Genomic DNA, 14,383 nt, shown 5'->3' with positions numbered 1-14,383 from the left:
CCTTTATTTTAGCACTGTTTTTGAAAGATATTTTTTGCCAGCTAAAAAACTCTAGGCTGACCCTTTTTCTTCCAGTACTTTAATCATATTCTGACTTCCCTTGCTTCCAGTGAGAAATCTGCTGTCATCACTCTTACATTTGTTCTTCTGTATGTAATTGTTTCTTCCATTCTGGCTGCTTTGAAGACTTTAAAGCAATTTGATTATAATGCGCTTTAGTGTAGTTTCTTCATGTTTGCTTGGGGTTTATTGAGCTTTTTGGATCTGTAGGTTTATAGTTTTCATCGAATTTGGAATGTTTCTGGCCATTATTTCTTAAATAATTTTTTCTGTCTGCCTTTCTTTTGGGGACTGCCACTTATATTTTTATTAGGTCACTTAAAATTTGTCAGACGGCACACTGATGCTTTGTTTATAAATAAATAAATTATGTATGTATGTATGATGCACGTGATGTATGTATATGTCACTTAAAATTTGTCAGAGCACACAGATGCTTTGTTTATAAACAAACAAACAAATAAATAAATCAATAATATATGATCCATGTATGATATACGTATGTCCTCCTGCCCCCAACTGTCTTAAGGAGCCCTGATGCCACAATGGTTATGGCTCCACTGCTAACTTGAAAGGTTGGTTTGAACACATCAGCCGCTCTGTGGGAGAAAGATGTGGCAGTCAGCTTCCATAAAAATTACAGCCTTGGAAACCATATGGGGCAGTTCTGCTCTGTCCTACAGGGTCATTAGGAGTTGAAATTGACTCGATGGCAGTGGGCTTGTTTTGGTCTCTGTCTTTTTGTTTTGGATAGTTTATATTGCTGCATCTTCAAGTGTACTAGTCTTCTATTAATATGTCATTAACCCCATCTAGACATTTTTGTCTAAGTATTTTATGTCATACATTGTAATTTCATTTCAAAGCGTTTGTTTTTGGCCCTTTTTACATCTTTCATGTCTCTACTTAGCAGGCTTAATCTTTAGTCTAGCTTCTTGACCATGTGGAATGCATTTATAATAATTGTTTTTATGTCTTTGTCTATTAATTGTTTCCTCTCAGTTCTGTTTGGTATTTATCCCTTATTATTGCATGCGGAAACCCTGTTGGTGTAGTGGTTAAGTGCTACGGCTGTTAACCAAAGGGTCGGCAGTTTGAATCCGCCAGGTGCTCCTTGGAAACTCTATGGGGCAGTTCTACTCTGTCCTATAGGGTCGCTATGAGTTGGAATTGACTTGTCCGCACTGGGTTTGGTTTTGGTATTATTGCATGTATGTTTTACTTCTTTGCACGTCTGATCATTTTTCATTGCATGCCAAACTGTTAATTTTACCTTGTTTGTTGCTGCATACTCTTGAATTATTATTAATATCCCTGGGCTTTATTCTGGGATATAATTAAGCCACTTTGAAACAGTTTGAATTTTTTCAGGTTTTTATTTCGAGCTTTTTTAGTTGGGAGCAGATCAGCATTTAGTGTAGGGCTAATGTTTCCCACTACTGAGGCAAAAACCTTTCTGAGTACTCCATGAATTATGAAGTTTACCACTCTGGCTACGTGGGAACATGAACGGTTTTCGGCCTTCTGTGTTTTTTTTTTTTTTTTCCCCTGGGTGAACATTTTATTGTGCTTTAGGTGAAAGTTTATATACCAAACAAATTGTTCTGTGATAATGGTTGCAACCCCTGCAGCATGTCAGCCCTTTACTCCTTTCCTCCCTAGGTTTCTGTTTCCATTTGTCCAGTTGCCCTGTCCTTTCCTGCGTTCTCATCTTTGGTTTTGGGCAGATGTTGCCCTTTTAGTCTTGTATAGTTGATTGTTCCATGGAGCACATTCTTCACAGGCATTATTGTTTATTTCGTAGGCCTATCTATTTGGCCGAAAGGTAGCATCTGGGAGTGTCTTCAGTTTCTAGTTAGAAGGTTGTCTTAATAAGGCGGTAGTCTCCAGTTTTCATCACACTGGCAAGTCTGTCTTTTTGTTTTGAATTTGAATGTTGTTCTGCATTTTTTTTGTACCCATTCTAACCGGGACCTGTTGTGGCCCTGGTCAGAGTTATCCGTGGTGGTAGCTGGGTACCATCTAGTTCTTCTGGTCTCAGGTTAGAGGAGCCTGTGGTTCATCTGGGCCATTAGTCCTTTGGACTGATTTGTTGAGTCTTTGTTTTTCTTCACTAGCCTGTGGGAAGAGACCAACAGTTGCTTCTTAGATGGCCTCTCTCAAGCTTTTAAGACCCTAGAGGCTACTCACCAGACAAGGATGTAGAACATTATCTTCATGAACTGTGTTTTGCAGTTGATCTAGATGTCCCCAAAGACTATGGTCCTTAGGCTTTAAGCCTGATAGTTCAGTCCCAGTGTCCAAGTAATTTCTATAACTGTGCCCTCTATGTGCTCTGTTATATATGTGATTATACATGCAGCATTTACAAATATGCATGTAGAAATATTCACAACCATACCTATATATGCATGTGAGTGTACTCCTGTACAACCTCCCACACTTATTTAGCATGCATATTTGCCTATGTATCTAGTCATAAATTGTTGTTTGTTAAGCCCTGTGTGATTTCGAGGATTGTCTCCTCTTTGTTCCAGGTGTTTCTTGCACTGCCTTGGGTAGTTTCATGAAATACTTGTACTGAACCAGGGCTTGCTGAGTACTCATGGGGCTTTTTAGAGATCTCTGAGCTCTCTTCCTATGTAATGCTTTCCTTTAGTTGTTCTGCCCTTCAAACTGTAACTGCTTTGGCCTCCCTGGAATCCCATTTTCATCCTTTCAAATCAGGGAGACCGTTGGGCACTGCCTGGTTCCCCTTCCCGCGCTGCAGCCTGGACACTCTAGGTAGTAAGCTAGTGCAGTTGCAGGGCTCACCTTAATATTTCCCTTCCCTCAGGGATCACTTTGCTTATTGCCTGATGTCTGGTGTCTTGAAAACCATTGTTGCCTGATTTTTTGTTTAGCTTTTGGTTGGTTAAAGGGGATGATGTATCTGGTCCCTTTGGTGGAAGTGGAAACTGGGATACAGGTTTTCTAATATTTTAAATTTTTGCTTGCAATTTTTGATTTTATAATTGATAACAAATACTTAGTTGTTTCTTTGCATAACTGTACTTGGTCATTCATTTGTTCAAGTAAAATTCGATTGTCCGTAAAAAATTGCTACTTCAGCTTGCAACTCAAGTTCACAAGTGCTTTGTTCTTAAGAGAACAACTGTGCTTAGTGATGTAATAGATGTACTTTATGCACCCTTCCCATTTTGTCACAGGCAAATAAGTAGACGTGTACTCAAGTGTTGAAATTAAAAAAAAAAAAGAACTGATTCATCAGAAACATTTTTTAATAATTTTTATTGTGCTTTAAGCGAAAGTTTACAAATCAAGTCAGTCTCACACAAAAACCCATATACACGTTGCTACACACTCCCAATTACTCTCTCCCTAATGAGACAGCCCGCTCTCTCCCTCCATTCTCTCTTTTTGTGTCTAGTTTGCCAGCTTCTAACCCCCTCCACCCTCTCATCTCCCCTCCAGGCAGGAGATGCCAGCATAGTCTCACGTGTCCACCTGATCCAAGAAGCTCACTCCTCACCAGCATCCCTCTCCAACCCATCGTCCAGTCCAATCCATGTCTGAAGAGTTGGCTTCAGGAATGGTTCCTGTCCTGGGCCAACAGAAGGTCTGGGGGCTGACCACCAGGGTCCTTCTAGTCTCAGTCAGACCATTAAGTCTGGTCTTGTGAGAATTTGGGATCTGCATGCCACTGCTCTCCTGCTCCCTTAGGGGTTCTCAGTTGTATTCCCTGTCAGGGCAGTCATTGGTTGTAGCCGGGCACCGTCTAGTGTTTCTGGTCTCAGGATGATGTAGCCTTTGGTTCATGTGGCCCTTTCTGTCTCTTGGGCTCGTAATTACCTTGTGTCCTTGGTATTCTTCATTCTTCTTTGATCCAGGTGGATTAAGATCGATTGATGCATCTTAGATGGCTGCTTGCTAGTGTTTAAGACCCCAGACGCCAGTCTCCAAAGTAGGATGCAGAATGTTTTCTTAATAGATTTTATTTTGCCAGTTGACTTAGATGTCCCCTGAAACCATGGTCCCCAGACCCCTGCCCCTGCTATGCTGGCCTTCAAAGCATTCAGTTTATTCAGGAAACTGCTTTGCTTTTGGTTTAGTCCAATTGTGCTGACCTGTCCTGTATTGTGTTCTGTCTTTCCCTTCACCTAAAGTAGTTCTTATCTACTACCTAATTAGTGAATGCTCCTTTCCCACCCTCCCTCTCCCCTCTTGTAACCATGAAAGAATGTTTTCTTCTCAGTTTAAACTGTTTCTCAAGTTCTTATAATAGTAGTCTTATACAATATTTGCCCTTTTGCAACTGACTGATTTCACTCAGCATAATGCCTTCCAGATTTCTCCATGTTATGAAATGTTTCACAGATTCATCACTGTTCTTTAGTGATGTGTGATATTCCATTGTGTCAATATACCATAATTTATTTATCCATTCATCCATCGATGGGCACCTAGGTTGCTTCCATCTTTTTGCTATTGTAAACAGTACTGCAGTAAACATGGGTGTGCATATATCTGTTCATGTAAAGGCTCTTATTTCTCTAGGGTATATTCCGAAGAGTGGTAGTGCTGGATCATATGGTAGTTCTATTTCTAGCTTTTCAAGGAAGCGCCAAATCAATTTCCAAAGTGGTTGTACCATTTTGCATTCCCACCAGCAGTGTAGAAGTGTTCCAGTCTCTCCACAGCCTCTCCAATATTTATTATTATTATTATTTTTGGATTAATGCCAGCCTTGTTGGAGTGAGATGAAATCTCATTGTAGTTTTTTTTTATTAACTTTTATTAAGCTTCAAATCCAATCAGTCTGTCACATATAAGTTTACATACATCTTACTCCGTACTCCCACTTGCTCTCCCCCTCTTGAGTCAGCCCTTTCAGTCTCTCCTTTCGTGAGAATTTTGCCGGCTTCCCTCTCTCTCTATCCTCCCATCCCCCCTCCAGACAAGAGTTGCCAACACAATCTCGAGTGTCCACCTGATTTAATTAGCTCACTCTTCATCAGCGTCTCTCTCCCACCCGCTGACCAGTCCCTTTCATGTCTGATGAGTTGTCTTCAGGGATGGTTCCTGTCCTGTGCCAACAGAAGGTCTGGGGACCATGGCCGCCGGGATTCCTCTAGTTTCAGTCAGACCATTAAGTTTGGTCTTTTTATGAGAATTTGGGGTCTGTATCCCACTGATCTCCTGCTCCCTCAGGGGTCCTCTGCTGTGCTCCCTGTCAGGGCAGTCATCGATTGTGGCCGGGCACCAACTAGTTCTTCTGGTCTCAGGGTGATGTAGGTCTCTGGTTCATGTGGCCCTTTCTGTCTCTTGGGCCCTTAGTTGTCGTGTGGCCTTGGTGTTCTTCATTTTCCTTTGCTCCAGGTGGGTTGAGACCAATTGCTGCATCTTAGATGGCCGCTTGTTAGCATTTAAGACCCCAGACGCCACATTTCAAAGTGGGATGCAGAATGATTTCATAATAGAATTATTTTGCCAATTGACTTAGAAGTCCCCGCAAACCATGTTCCCCAGACACCCGCCCCTCTCATTGTAGTTTTGATCCAGAAACATTTTTAAGTGACACTGGCATTTTGTTCATTGTGATTGTGTGGTAGTGAAGAACTCAGGACCTAGTGCTGTGGTTTGGAGCCATTGCTTTGATTTGTGCTAAGGCACCAGCACTTTTACCTCCCTGCACATGTCAAATCAGTGAAAAAGACAAAATAATATCTTGGTATCATTACGAAAGGAGTTCCTCCCTGGGTGGTGCAAACGGTGAAGCACCTTACTGCTAGCCGAAAGATTGGCAGTTGAACCCATCCAGAGGCACCTGGGAAGATAGGCTTGGTGATCTGCTTCCGAAAGGTCACAGCCTTGAAAGCCTTATGGACTACAGTTCTACTCTGAGACACATCTACTCTGTGGGGCAGCTAAGAACATCATTATCATTATGAAAATGGTATAGACCACAAAGATACTACTTAGCAAATGGCTGGGTTAGAGAATGTCTAGATGGAACAAGTGAGACCAATTGTAAATTGTAGTAATAGGTGAAAAATGATGAAGGCTGATGCTGAGGTAGTGATATTGGGTGGATTTGAGATAGTCTCAAGATACAGAAGATACACTATAGACTTATATTCCCATTTTGGAATTTAAATAGTTTTACTACCTCTAGGTAAGACAAGTTTAAATTTTGTGTGAAGAAATGCTGTTGAATGAAACATTTTTTTTTGGGCCAGTTCAACTTGAAACAGTTTATTTGTAGCAAACAGCTTTGGGGATGATTAATGGAATAATGTTTAGACTTCCAATGGAAGTGCAAAATAAATGAGAACACTGCAAAATGTTTTAAATGTGCAGTGTGTACTTTCTAAGAGGCGATATCCACACATCTGTATTATGTAAGGAAACCCCGGTGGCATAGTGGTTAAGAGCTACAGCTGCTAACCAAAAGGTCAGCAGTTTGAATTCACTAGGTGTTCCTTGGAAACTCTACGGGCAATTCTGTTCTGTCCATAGGGTCGTTATGAGTCGGAATAGACTTGATGGCAACGGGTTTTGGTGGTATATTATGTAAAATTTGTACTAAGATAAGTGAACAGGAGTATAAAAATTGGTTAAATTTTTTTTATTAAACTTTTAAAAATTAAATCATAAAAAAATAGCTCCTCTCCCCTTTAGCTGTTACTCCATTCTTTTTGTCATCCCTCTGCACTGATATCACTCTGAGAATAGCAGGTGGACTGTATGGACAGAGCCCTTGTTCCCAGGAGGTGAAAGTCTTCAAAGTTCTAGCCAGTGCGTCTTTCTGTGGGAGCTGCTGCTTGGGAGCCTCTCCCCTTTAACCTGATCTGACTGTAATTTGTGTATTGTTGCACATGGTCCATTCAGCTCAGTATTTGTACATTTCATATATTAATCACAATTTGCTAGTATACCTGTGATTGTTTTTAGTGGAATTTATATAGGAATAATTTATATACAATAAAAGTACCTATTCTAAAATATACAGTGTAATGAATTTTGACAGTTGTATTACCCCATGTAACAAATACCACAAATTGATGTAGAACATTTCCATCACCTCAAAAAGTTGTCCTGTAACCTTTTTATTAAAAATTTATTGAGGTTAGAAAAATACATATATATATATCTGTCAATTTACCAGTTTTTACCTGCACACTTGAGCAATCACATCTATTATGCTGAGCAGCGGTCACCACCATCACTTCCCAGTCATCCGACTGCCATAACAAGCTCATGCCCCTCAGCATCGGCACCCCTTCCCTGCCTTTCCACCTCTGGCAACTACCAGCAAACTGTGGCCTCTGTATATTTGCTTATATCATGTAAGTGGAATCATACAATGTTTGTCCTTTTGTGACTGACGTATATTCTCAGCATGATGTTTTCAAGGTTCATCCGTGTTGTAGCTTGCATCAGAACTTCATTTCTCTTTATGGCTGAATACTGTTCCATTGTATGTATGTACCAAATTTTGTTATCCATCATCTGTTGATGAACCCTTTTTACCTTTCTCTGTGAATCCACTACACCTTTGGCCCCAGCGACCACTGATTTGCTTTCTGTCATTATAGACAAGTTTTGCCAGTTTTACAGTTTCATATAAATGGAATCCCACAGGATGTATTCTCGTGAGTCTGACATTGTTCATTTAGTATGATTTTTTTGTTGTTGTTGAGGTAAAATTTGCGTATCATAAAATTTACTCGATGTATTCAAATTGTGGTGTTGGTGAAGAATATTGAATATACTGTGGACTGCCAGGAGAATGAACTAATCAGTCTTAGAAGAAATACAACCAGAATGTTCCTTAGAAGCGAGAATGGCAAGACTTGGACGCACTTATTTTGGACATGTCATCAGAAAGACCAATCTGTAGAAAAGGACATTACGTTTGGTAAAGTAGAGGGTCAGTGAACGTAAGGGACCCTCCACGAGATGGACTGACGCATAGCTGCAACAGTGGACTCATCCCTACCAAGGATTACAAAGATGGCGCAGGACCAGACGGTGCATTGTTCTGTTATACATAAGGTTTCCATGAGCCAGAAGTGACTCGATGGCAACTAACAGCCACCACCACCAAAGTGTACAATTCAGTGGCCTTTCATACATTCACAATGTTGTGCAACTGTCACCACTATCTAATTCCAGAACATTCTCATCACCACAAACAGAAGCCCTATATACATTAGCAGTTGCCCTCAATCCCTCCTTCCCACAGCCCCTGGCAAACAGTCACCTGCCTTTTATCTCTATGGATTTGCCTGTTCTGGACATTTCATATAAATGCTTATATGTCGTTTTTCTGTCTGGGTTCTTTCACTGAGCATAATGTTTCTGAGGTTCATCCATGTTGCGACATGTATCAGAACTTCATTTCTCTTTATGGCTGAATGATATTTCATTGTGTGGACATACCACATTTTGTTTATCCTTATCAGTTGGTGGACATTGGGTCGTTTCTGCCTTTTGGCTATTGTGAATAATACTGCTGTGAACATTCATGTGCAAGTTTTTGTTTGAATGCCTGTTTTCAGTTCTTTTGGGTAGATACTTAGGAGTGGAATACCTGCGTCACATGATAATTCTATTGTTTTAGCATTTTTGAGTAAGTGCCTAATTGTTTTCTACACCAGCCGCACCATTTTGCATTCCTAACAGACAGGACAAAACATACAGCCACAATTGTTTGAGGCGGTTGCACCATTCTACATTCCCAGACAGGACAAAACACACAGCCACGATTCTTTGAGAATTGCTCCCTCTGGTACCAGGAATGTGGGCTGCTGGGGTGTGGCAGATGGTAGGTGGGTAGATTAATACACTGCAGTGCTTTCTTATCAAAATTCGGCAGCTCCTTTTTTTGTTAAGCGTTCTCCTAGTTGTAAGTTTTTGATTAGATGCCATAGTTCCAAAAAAGTTGATTCTGACAATTTTTGGCAGCTTACTTGTTGGCTTTTGTGGAGGAATGGAGTTCACTGCTCTGCCATTTTCAGTAATGCCTTCATCTGCCATGGTAAAGTTTTGTGATTCATCCATTTTGTGGCATATTTCAGTGGTTCATGACTTTTCTTGTTGTCTGGGTACGACATACCTGTGATGGCTTTGATTTGTGCCAAGGAGCTTCAGTTTGGGATGGGTGTGAAGGACTTTGTAACAGAGGTCACTGATGAGATTCTTGCCTATAGACTTTTCCTATAGGAGCTTGGTTTTAAGAAGTTCAGATTGTTAATTTGTGAAGGAAAAAAATTGGCATATACTAATTTAAGAGGAGTGTTTATTAAAGAATTAGTCTGTTATTCAGGTCAACTATGCTTTTTCCCAGGGTTCCCTTATCCGTTGGGCCAAGGATATAAGATTTGTGCCTTGAAACTCAAGGCCCTTGCTTGCAGAGGTCAGGATCTCTGGCCCCTGGGTCTATAAGCCAAAGTCTCCTGCCCTGGTTGTCAGGGGTTTCCACACAAGGTGGTTCTCAGGGCAGCTTTCCATGCCTCTACTGGTCATAGTTGATTGGATTCACAGTGGCTCATGACCCATCAGTGAGGGGGGGGGGGGTCACAGTTTGCCTCCAGGCCTTGTATAAAGCACCTTGCTACTATGAATTAAGCAAATATATCATTTATTTACATATTTATAAAACATGTACTACTTGCCAAGACTATTTTGTGTGCTGTACAAAGATTAAGTCATTTAAACTTGTAACCTGTAGGTTTAGGTACTGGTATTTTTTCTTTTATAGATGATTAAATTGATACCCAGAGTGGCTAAAACCAGCCCAGTGTGTCACATAGGTCATAAGTGGCAACACCCAGATTGGACCCTGGGCAGGCTGGCTCCAGAGTCCGCCCTCTTATCCATTCTGCTGTTCTGTCTCACCAATCACATGTCCTTTAAAACTTTTTTTTCTGAATAGGTAGACACCGTATGGTCAATGAACAAGTCTGTTTTGTTAGCAGCTGTATCTCCAGCACACAGTACAGTGCCAGATGAGTATCTTTTAACTACATTGTGCTATTCTGATTTCTCCATTTATGTTCTTGAAAGCATGCTTCATACTTCTATTTTTAAAACATCTGTTGCCTCTTCTGTTAGCCGTACTTTTCGAAGTACTCAATATGAATGATAGCAAGCTAGTTACTAAAACTTTGTCCCAGGTGATACCTTAGTAGGCAATATTAACATTAGTATTGATGTTAAAGATAGGTTGGCTTGTAATAATGTCTTTTGTGAAGGGAGAGGAGGACTTTTTATTGTGCTAATTCATACTTTAACTTAGCCGTAAATTCCTTTCAGAATTTTTGGAAGCTTTTATTGTAGGAAAGTAGGTGTTCAAGAAATTCCTACTCAATTGTTGGAAGCTGTTTTATATGAACATGCAATATTTACCTTGAATTGTAATTAATCTTATTTCCTGGATTTCAAACGTTGATGTCAGCAATCTAAAACAAAACTTGATGACAGTGGAATAGTTTTTAACCACTAGCATAGTAGAGAATATGTATTAAAAAAATGCTTAAGGTGTCATGTCTTTCTCTACCCTTGTGGAATATGCAGTTGCACAGAAAAACTGACTTGTGCAACTTATTTCCTGAAGACCATGTGGAAACAAGGACATAATGTAGTGACAATGTAGGACTTCTTAATTAAAAAAAAAAAAAAAAAGCCAAAGTATTTTTAATTTAAAAAATGGTAAATGGCTATCATTCATTTACCTTTGTTACTAAGGGGAAGGTGGTACTAGGTTAAATCATGTACAGAATATGACATCCTAATTATTACTTACTTGATGATGGTTAGATAATTTGGTGATTGATGGGTGGGGCTCTGTGCTTTGGTTCTGGAGGTCCTTGGAGGCCCTGCCTCACAGCTTCCAGTCCTGGGAGGAGGCACTGGTACACAGGCCTGCAAGTCATGTTCCTTTGTCACCAACAAGCATTTGATGCCAGAGGCTAGAATTAAAATTTTGACATTTTGGACACACACCTGAAAGGAATCTTCAGTGGATTTATTGCAAATGTCTGTAACCTTTAGGTCTTAGATTTAAAAACAAAACCAAAAAACATTTTTTTAATATTTAAATTTTGTTGAGGTCTCCTTTTCATACGTGAAGTCCACCTGTTTTAAGTGTATAATTCAATGATTTTTATTAAATTTACTGAGTTGCAAAACTATAACCATATGCAGTTTTAGATATTTGTCACCCCAGTAAGACCCCTCATGCTCATTTACAGGTAATTTCTGTTCCTCCCCTGTTGCCAGGCAAACAGCCCTCTACTTTCTGTCTCTATAGACTTGCCTTTACAGATAGTTAACTTTTAAAATCAGAATCCTTAAACACACTTAAAAGCGACTGCTCAGCAGAAACTGTTCAACTCGGCTGCTGAAGCACATAAGCACCGCAGACAGTAGGTAAACGAGTGAGTATGTTCTGGTGAAACTTGCTTGACGAAAACAGTAGTTTGCTGACACCTGACCTCGGCCATAACTCTCAAGTGAGTGATGAACCAGTTGGATTTTCCACAAAACCAGGATTAACCCAAAGGTAGCTTACATTTTCATTGTTACTCTGATGGTGTGGTGCAAGGCGTACCTACTAAGTTTCTGGAAAAACTGGGTAAAATGTGAAGATAGCTGGGAGGATAAGGTAGACTCTAGGATGATAATTCAGAGAAAACAGGAATGCATTAGGAATGCATGTACAGTAGTGAGTTTTAAAACCCATTGCTATCAAGTCGATTCCAACTCATAGCGACTCCTTAGGATAGAGTAGAACTACCCCATCGAGTTTCCAAGGAGGGCCTGGTGGATTCCAACTGCTGATCTTTTGGTTAGCAGCCACAGCACATAACCACTATGCCACCAGGGTTTCCAGTAGTAAGTTTTAGAAGTTAAATTTAACTGAAAGAACTAACTGCTTGTAGGCTGCCTAGGTGTAGGTTTGGTTCTGATGGCTTACCCTTCCCATTGTGGCACTTATGCAAGAGGTGTCCTTCCTTCCAGCTAGATGTCCTCATGTTCTTGCATTCCAGCTCTGAGTCTTAAGATTTTGTCTGCTTTTTTTTCAAAATGGAAAAATTCCCTTCTCCAGTTATGTAAGTGCTATTTCTGAATACCATTGAAGTGCATGGTAGTAGAAATTGACAAACCATTTGCATCTAATCTACCCTCTCCATAGAGAGTACCCCTGTGGTGGGTTTGTTGTATATTTTTACAGAATTTCCCAGTGCCTAGTTTGGGTGGATAAAAATAGGTGTGTGTATGTGTCAGAAATAGGTGTGGATATATGTCAATATGTTTAAAAAAAATGTAAGTGAAATCATAGGATACATATTGTTTGATTATCTGCTTTTTTCAGCCAACATGTTGTAGACAAATTTTTTCTTAGAAAGTGACGGGGGTATATGCTAAGATACTTGTTGGGTAACTTTTTTCTCTTACTATATTGTGACCATCTTCCCATCACCTCTAGAGCTGCTAGGCATTGGGATCTGAGGAGAGATCAGGACATCGTTCAAAAAAACACACAAAACCAAACACGTTGCTGTCAAGTCGATTTTGACTCCTAGCAACCCTACAGGACAGAGTAAAACAGCCCCATAGCGTTTCCAAGGAGTGGCAGGTGGGTTTGAACTGCCCACCTTTCGGTTAGCAGCCGAGCTCTTAACCACTACGCCACCAGGGCTCCAGGATTTCATTAAGAACTGGTTAATTTTTTTAAAGCTGAGAGTGCAGTGTGCACCTGTATGCACCTTTATCTGTGCCATGTTAACTGTCTTCTGGGTTACTGTCCCTGCATCTGCCCAGGTTCCTCCTTACCTCACAACTGTACCCAGGTGCCCCTCACTTTGTAGGAAGTCCCAGTGCTAGATTCCTCCTGGGCCTGGCATGGGCTAGGGGAAATACAGCGTTAATTACAGGCTTGAGTGAAACCTGCCCCGAGGCAGCATGTGTGGAAGAGAAGTTGGATCCTTTTGGGAGGCTTTTCCTAGCCCTGTGATTCTCCCAACCCCATCTGAGGGCTCTGAAAACACGTGAACCCTGGAAATGTCAGTGCTGCATGTGTCCCAGGCCTTGCATGCTCTTTGCAGTTGCTTCCAGCAGGAGTACACAGCCGAGACATGCTTATCAGGAGGCCATTTAAGATTGGTATGAGATGAGAGGCTAAAGTGTAATGAGATTATATACTTGGAACCAATCTGACCCCTCTGGAGGTTCACAGAAACACTCCACCCAGCTTGTCCCAGGTCATTTCAGGACATTGCCTTTCTGGTTCATGAATTTTGTTTGTTTACCTTAATCTGCCATTTGGATCTTTGGATTTTGAGGGTCATTCTTAGTATTTATGTGACTAGGGCGGTGGGCTACTTCCTGGTTTGTGTCTACAGTTTAATGAAATTCAGCCTTTCTGTGTTAACCCAGCGTTGGGTAGGTCTTGGAGTAATCGGTTGTGTGCTGTAGAATTGAGGCATATTTTGAGATTTTCTGGGAACTTTGTTGGGGTAGAATTTAATTATATTCTGGGCTGATTCAAATCTCTTAATTTTCCTTGTGAAGAATTCTTGTCTGTAAGATATAAAAGAGCCCCAGGAAGATGAAGTGATTAGCTTGATCAGTTTGTAACCATACTTGAATTTATATAAAATGATGTAATTGTTTTGGGTACCTTCACTGATTGTACCTGTTCGAAAAGTAGAACTCTTCTGAGATGTTTTTTGATCCTTTGGTATTAAGCCAGCATCCTGTCTTATCACCCGTGCTGATTTTCCTTGTAAGAAGGAGAACAATTTAGCATAGTTTGTATTTCTGTCAGCTGTAATCTGTCTGGCAATAGCTTACTATTAGTAAATTGGGGGTAAATTATGTAGAACCAGTAATGCAAGAAAACAGAAGTGGTTCATGGAGCTAACAAATAAGTTTGATGAATACGGAGAACTGCTCCATGTCCCAGAGTGTTTCTGGTAAGTTTAAAAGAGATATGTAACAATGTGGTTTGTGGGTAGATTTCTTAGCTATTTGAATTTAAAATGATTAAAAATAATTTATGGCATGTTCATTAGCTGGACGTTGGCTTTAGGAGTCTTCTGGTTGGCTAGATAACCAAAATAAGGGTTCTCAATTAGGGGTCTGAGGTAATGGCATGATGTAAAATTTGGGCATAGAGGTAAAGAGGAAAACAGGGATGGATAAAATCAGAATTATCTCACTTTATTATCAACCGTTTACTTAGGCCTTAACATGGGGGATATGAAACCCATCTAGCAAATACATAAGTATTTACCTGTCATGAAGTCATGTG

At 40.4% G+C, this 14,383-nt stretch overlaps 1 protein-coding gene across 9 annotated transcripts in view; it reads left to right on the top strand.

Annotated features, from left to right (window-relative positions):
* ANKRD11 (ankyrin repeat domain containing 11) overlaps positions 1 to 14,383 on the top strand; it is a 272,434-nt gene that overhangs the window by 44,893 nt on the left and 213,158 nt on the right. The window contains exon 1 of one of the 9 annotated variants that reach the window (XM_049864065.1): positions 4,407 to 12,706. The exons of the other annotated variants lie outside the window; for them this stretch is intronic. The gene's annotated coding sequence lies outside the window, so the exon portion shown is untranslated. Of the gene's footprint in view, positions 1 to 4,406; positions 12,707 to 14,383 lie in introns of those variants that run through there. 9 annotated transcript variants of the gene reach the window in all.

The sequence above is a fragment of the Elephas maximus genome, chromosome 21 (assembly GCF_024166365.1).
Source record: "Elephas maximus indicus isolate mEleMax1 chromosome 21, mEleMax1 primary haplotype, whole genome shotgun sequence".
Lineage (NCBI taxonomy): Eukaryota > Metazoa > Chordata > Mammalia > Proboscidea > Elephantidae > Elephas > Elephas maximus.
This window is presented reverse-complemented; position numbering and strand designations above follow the sequence as displayed.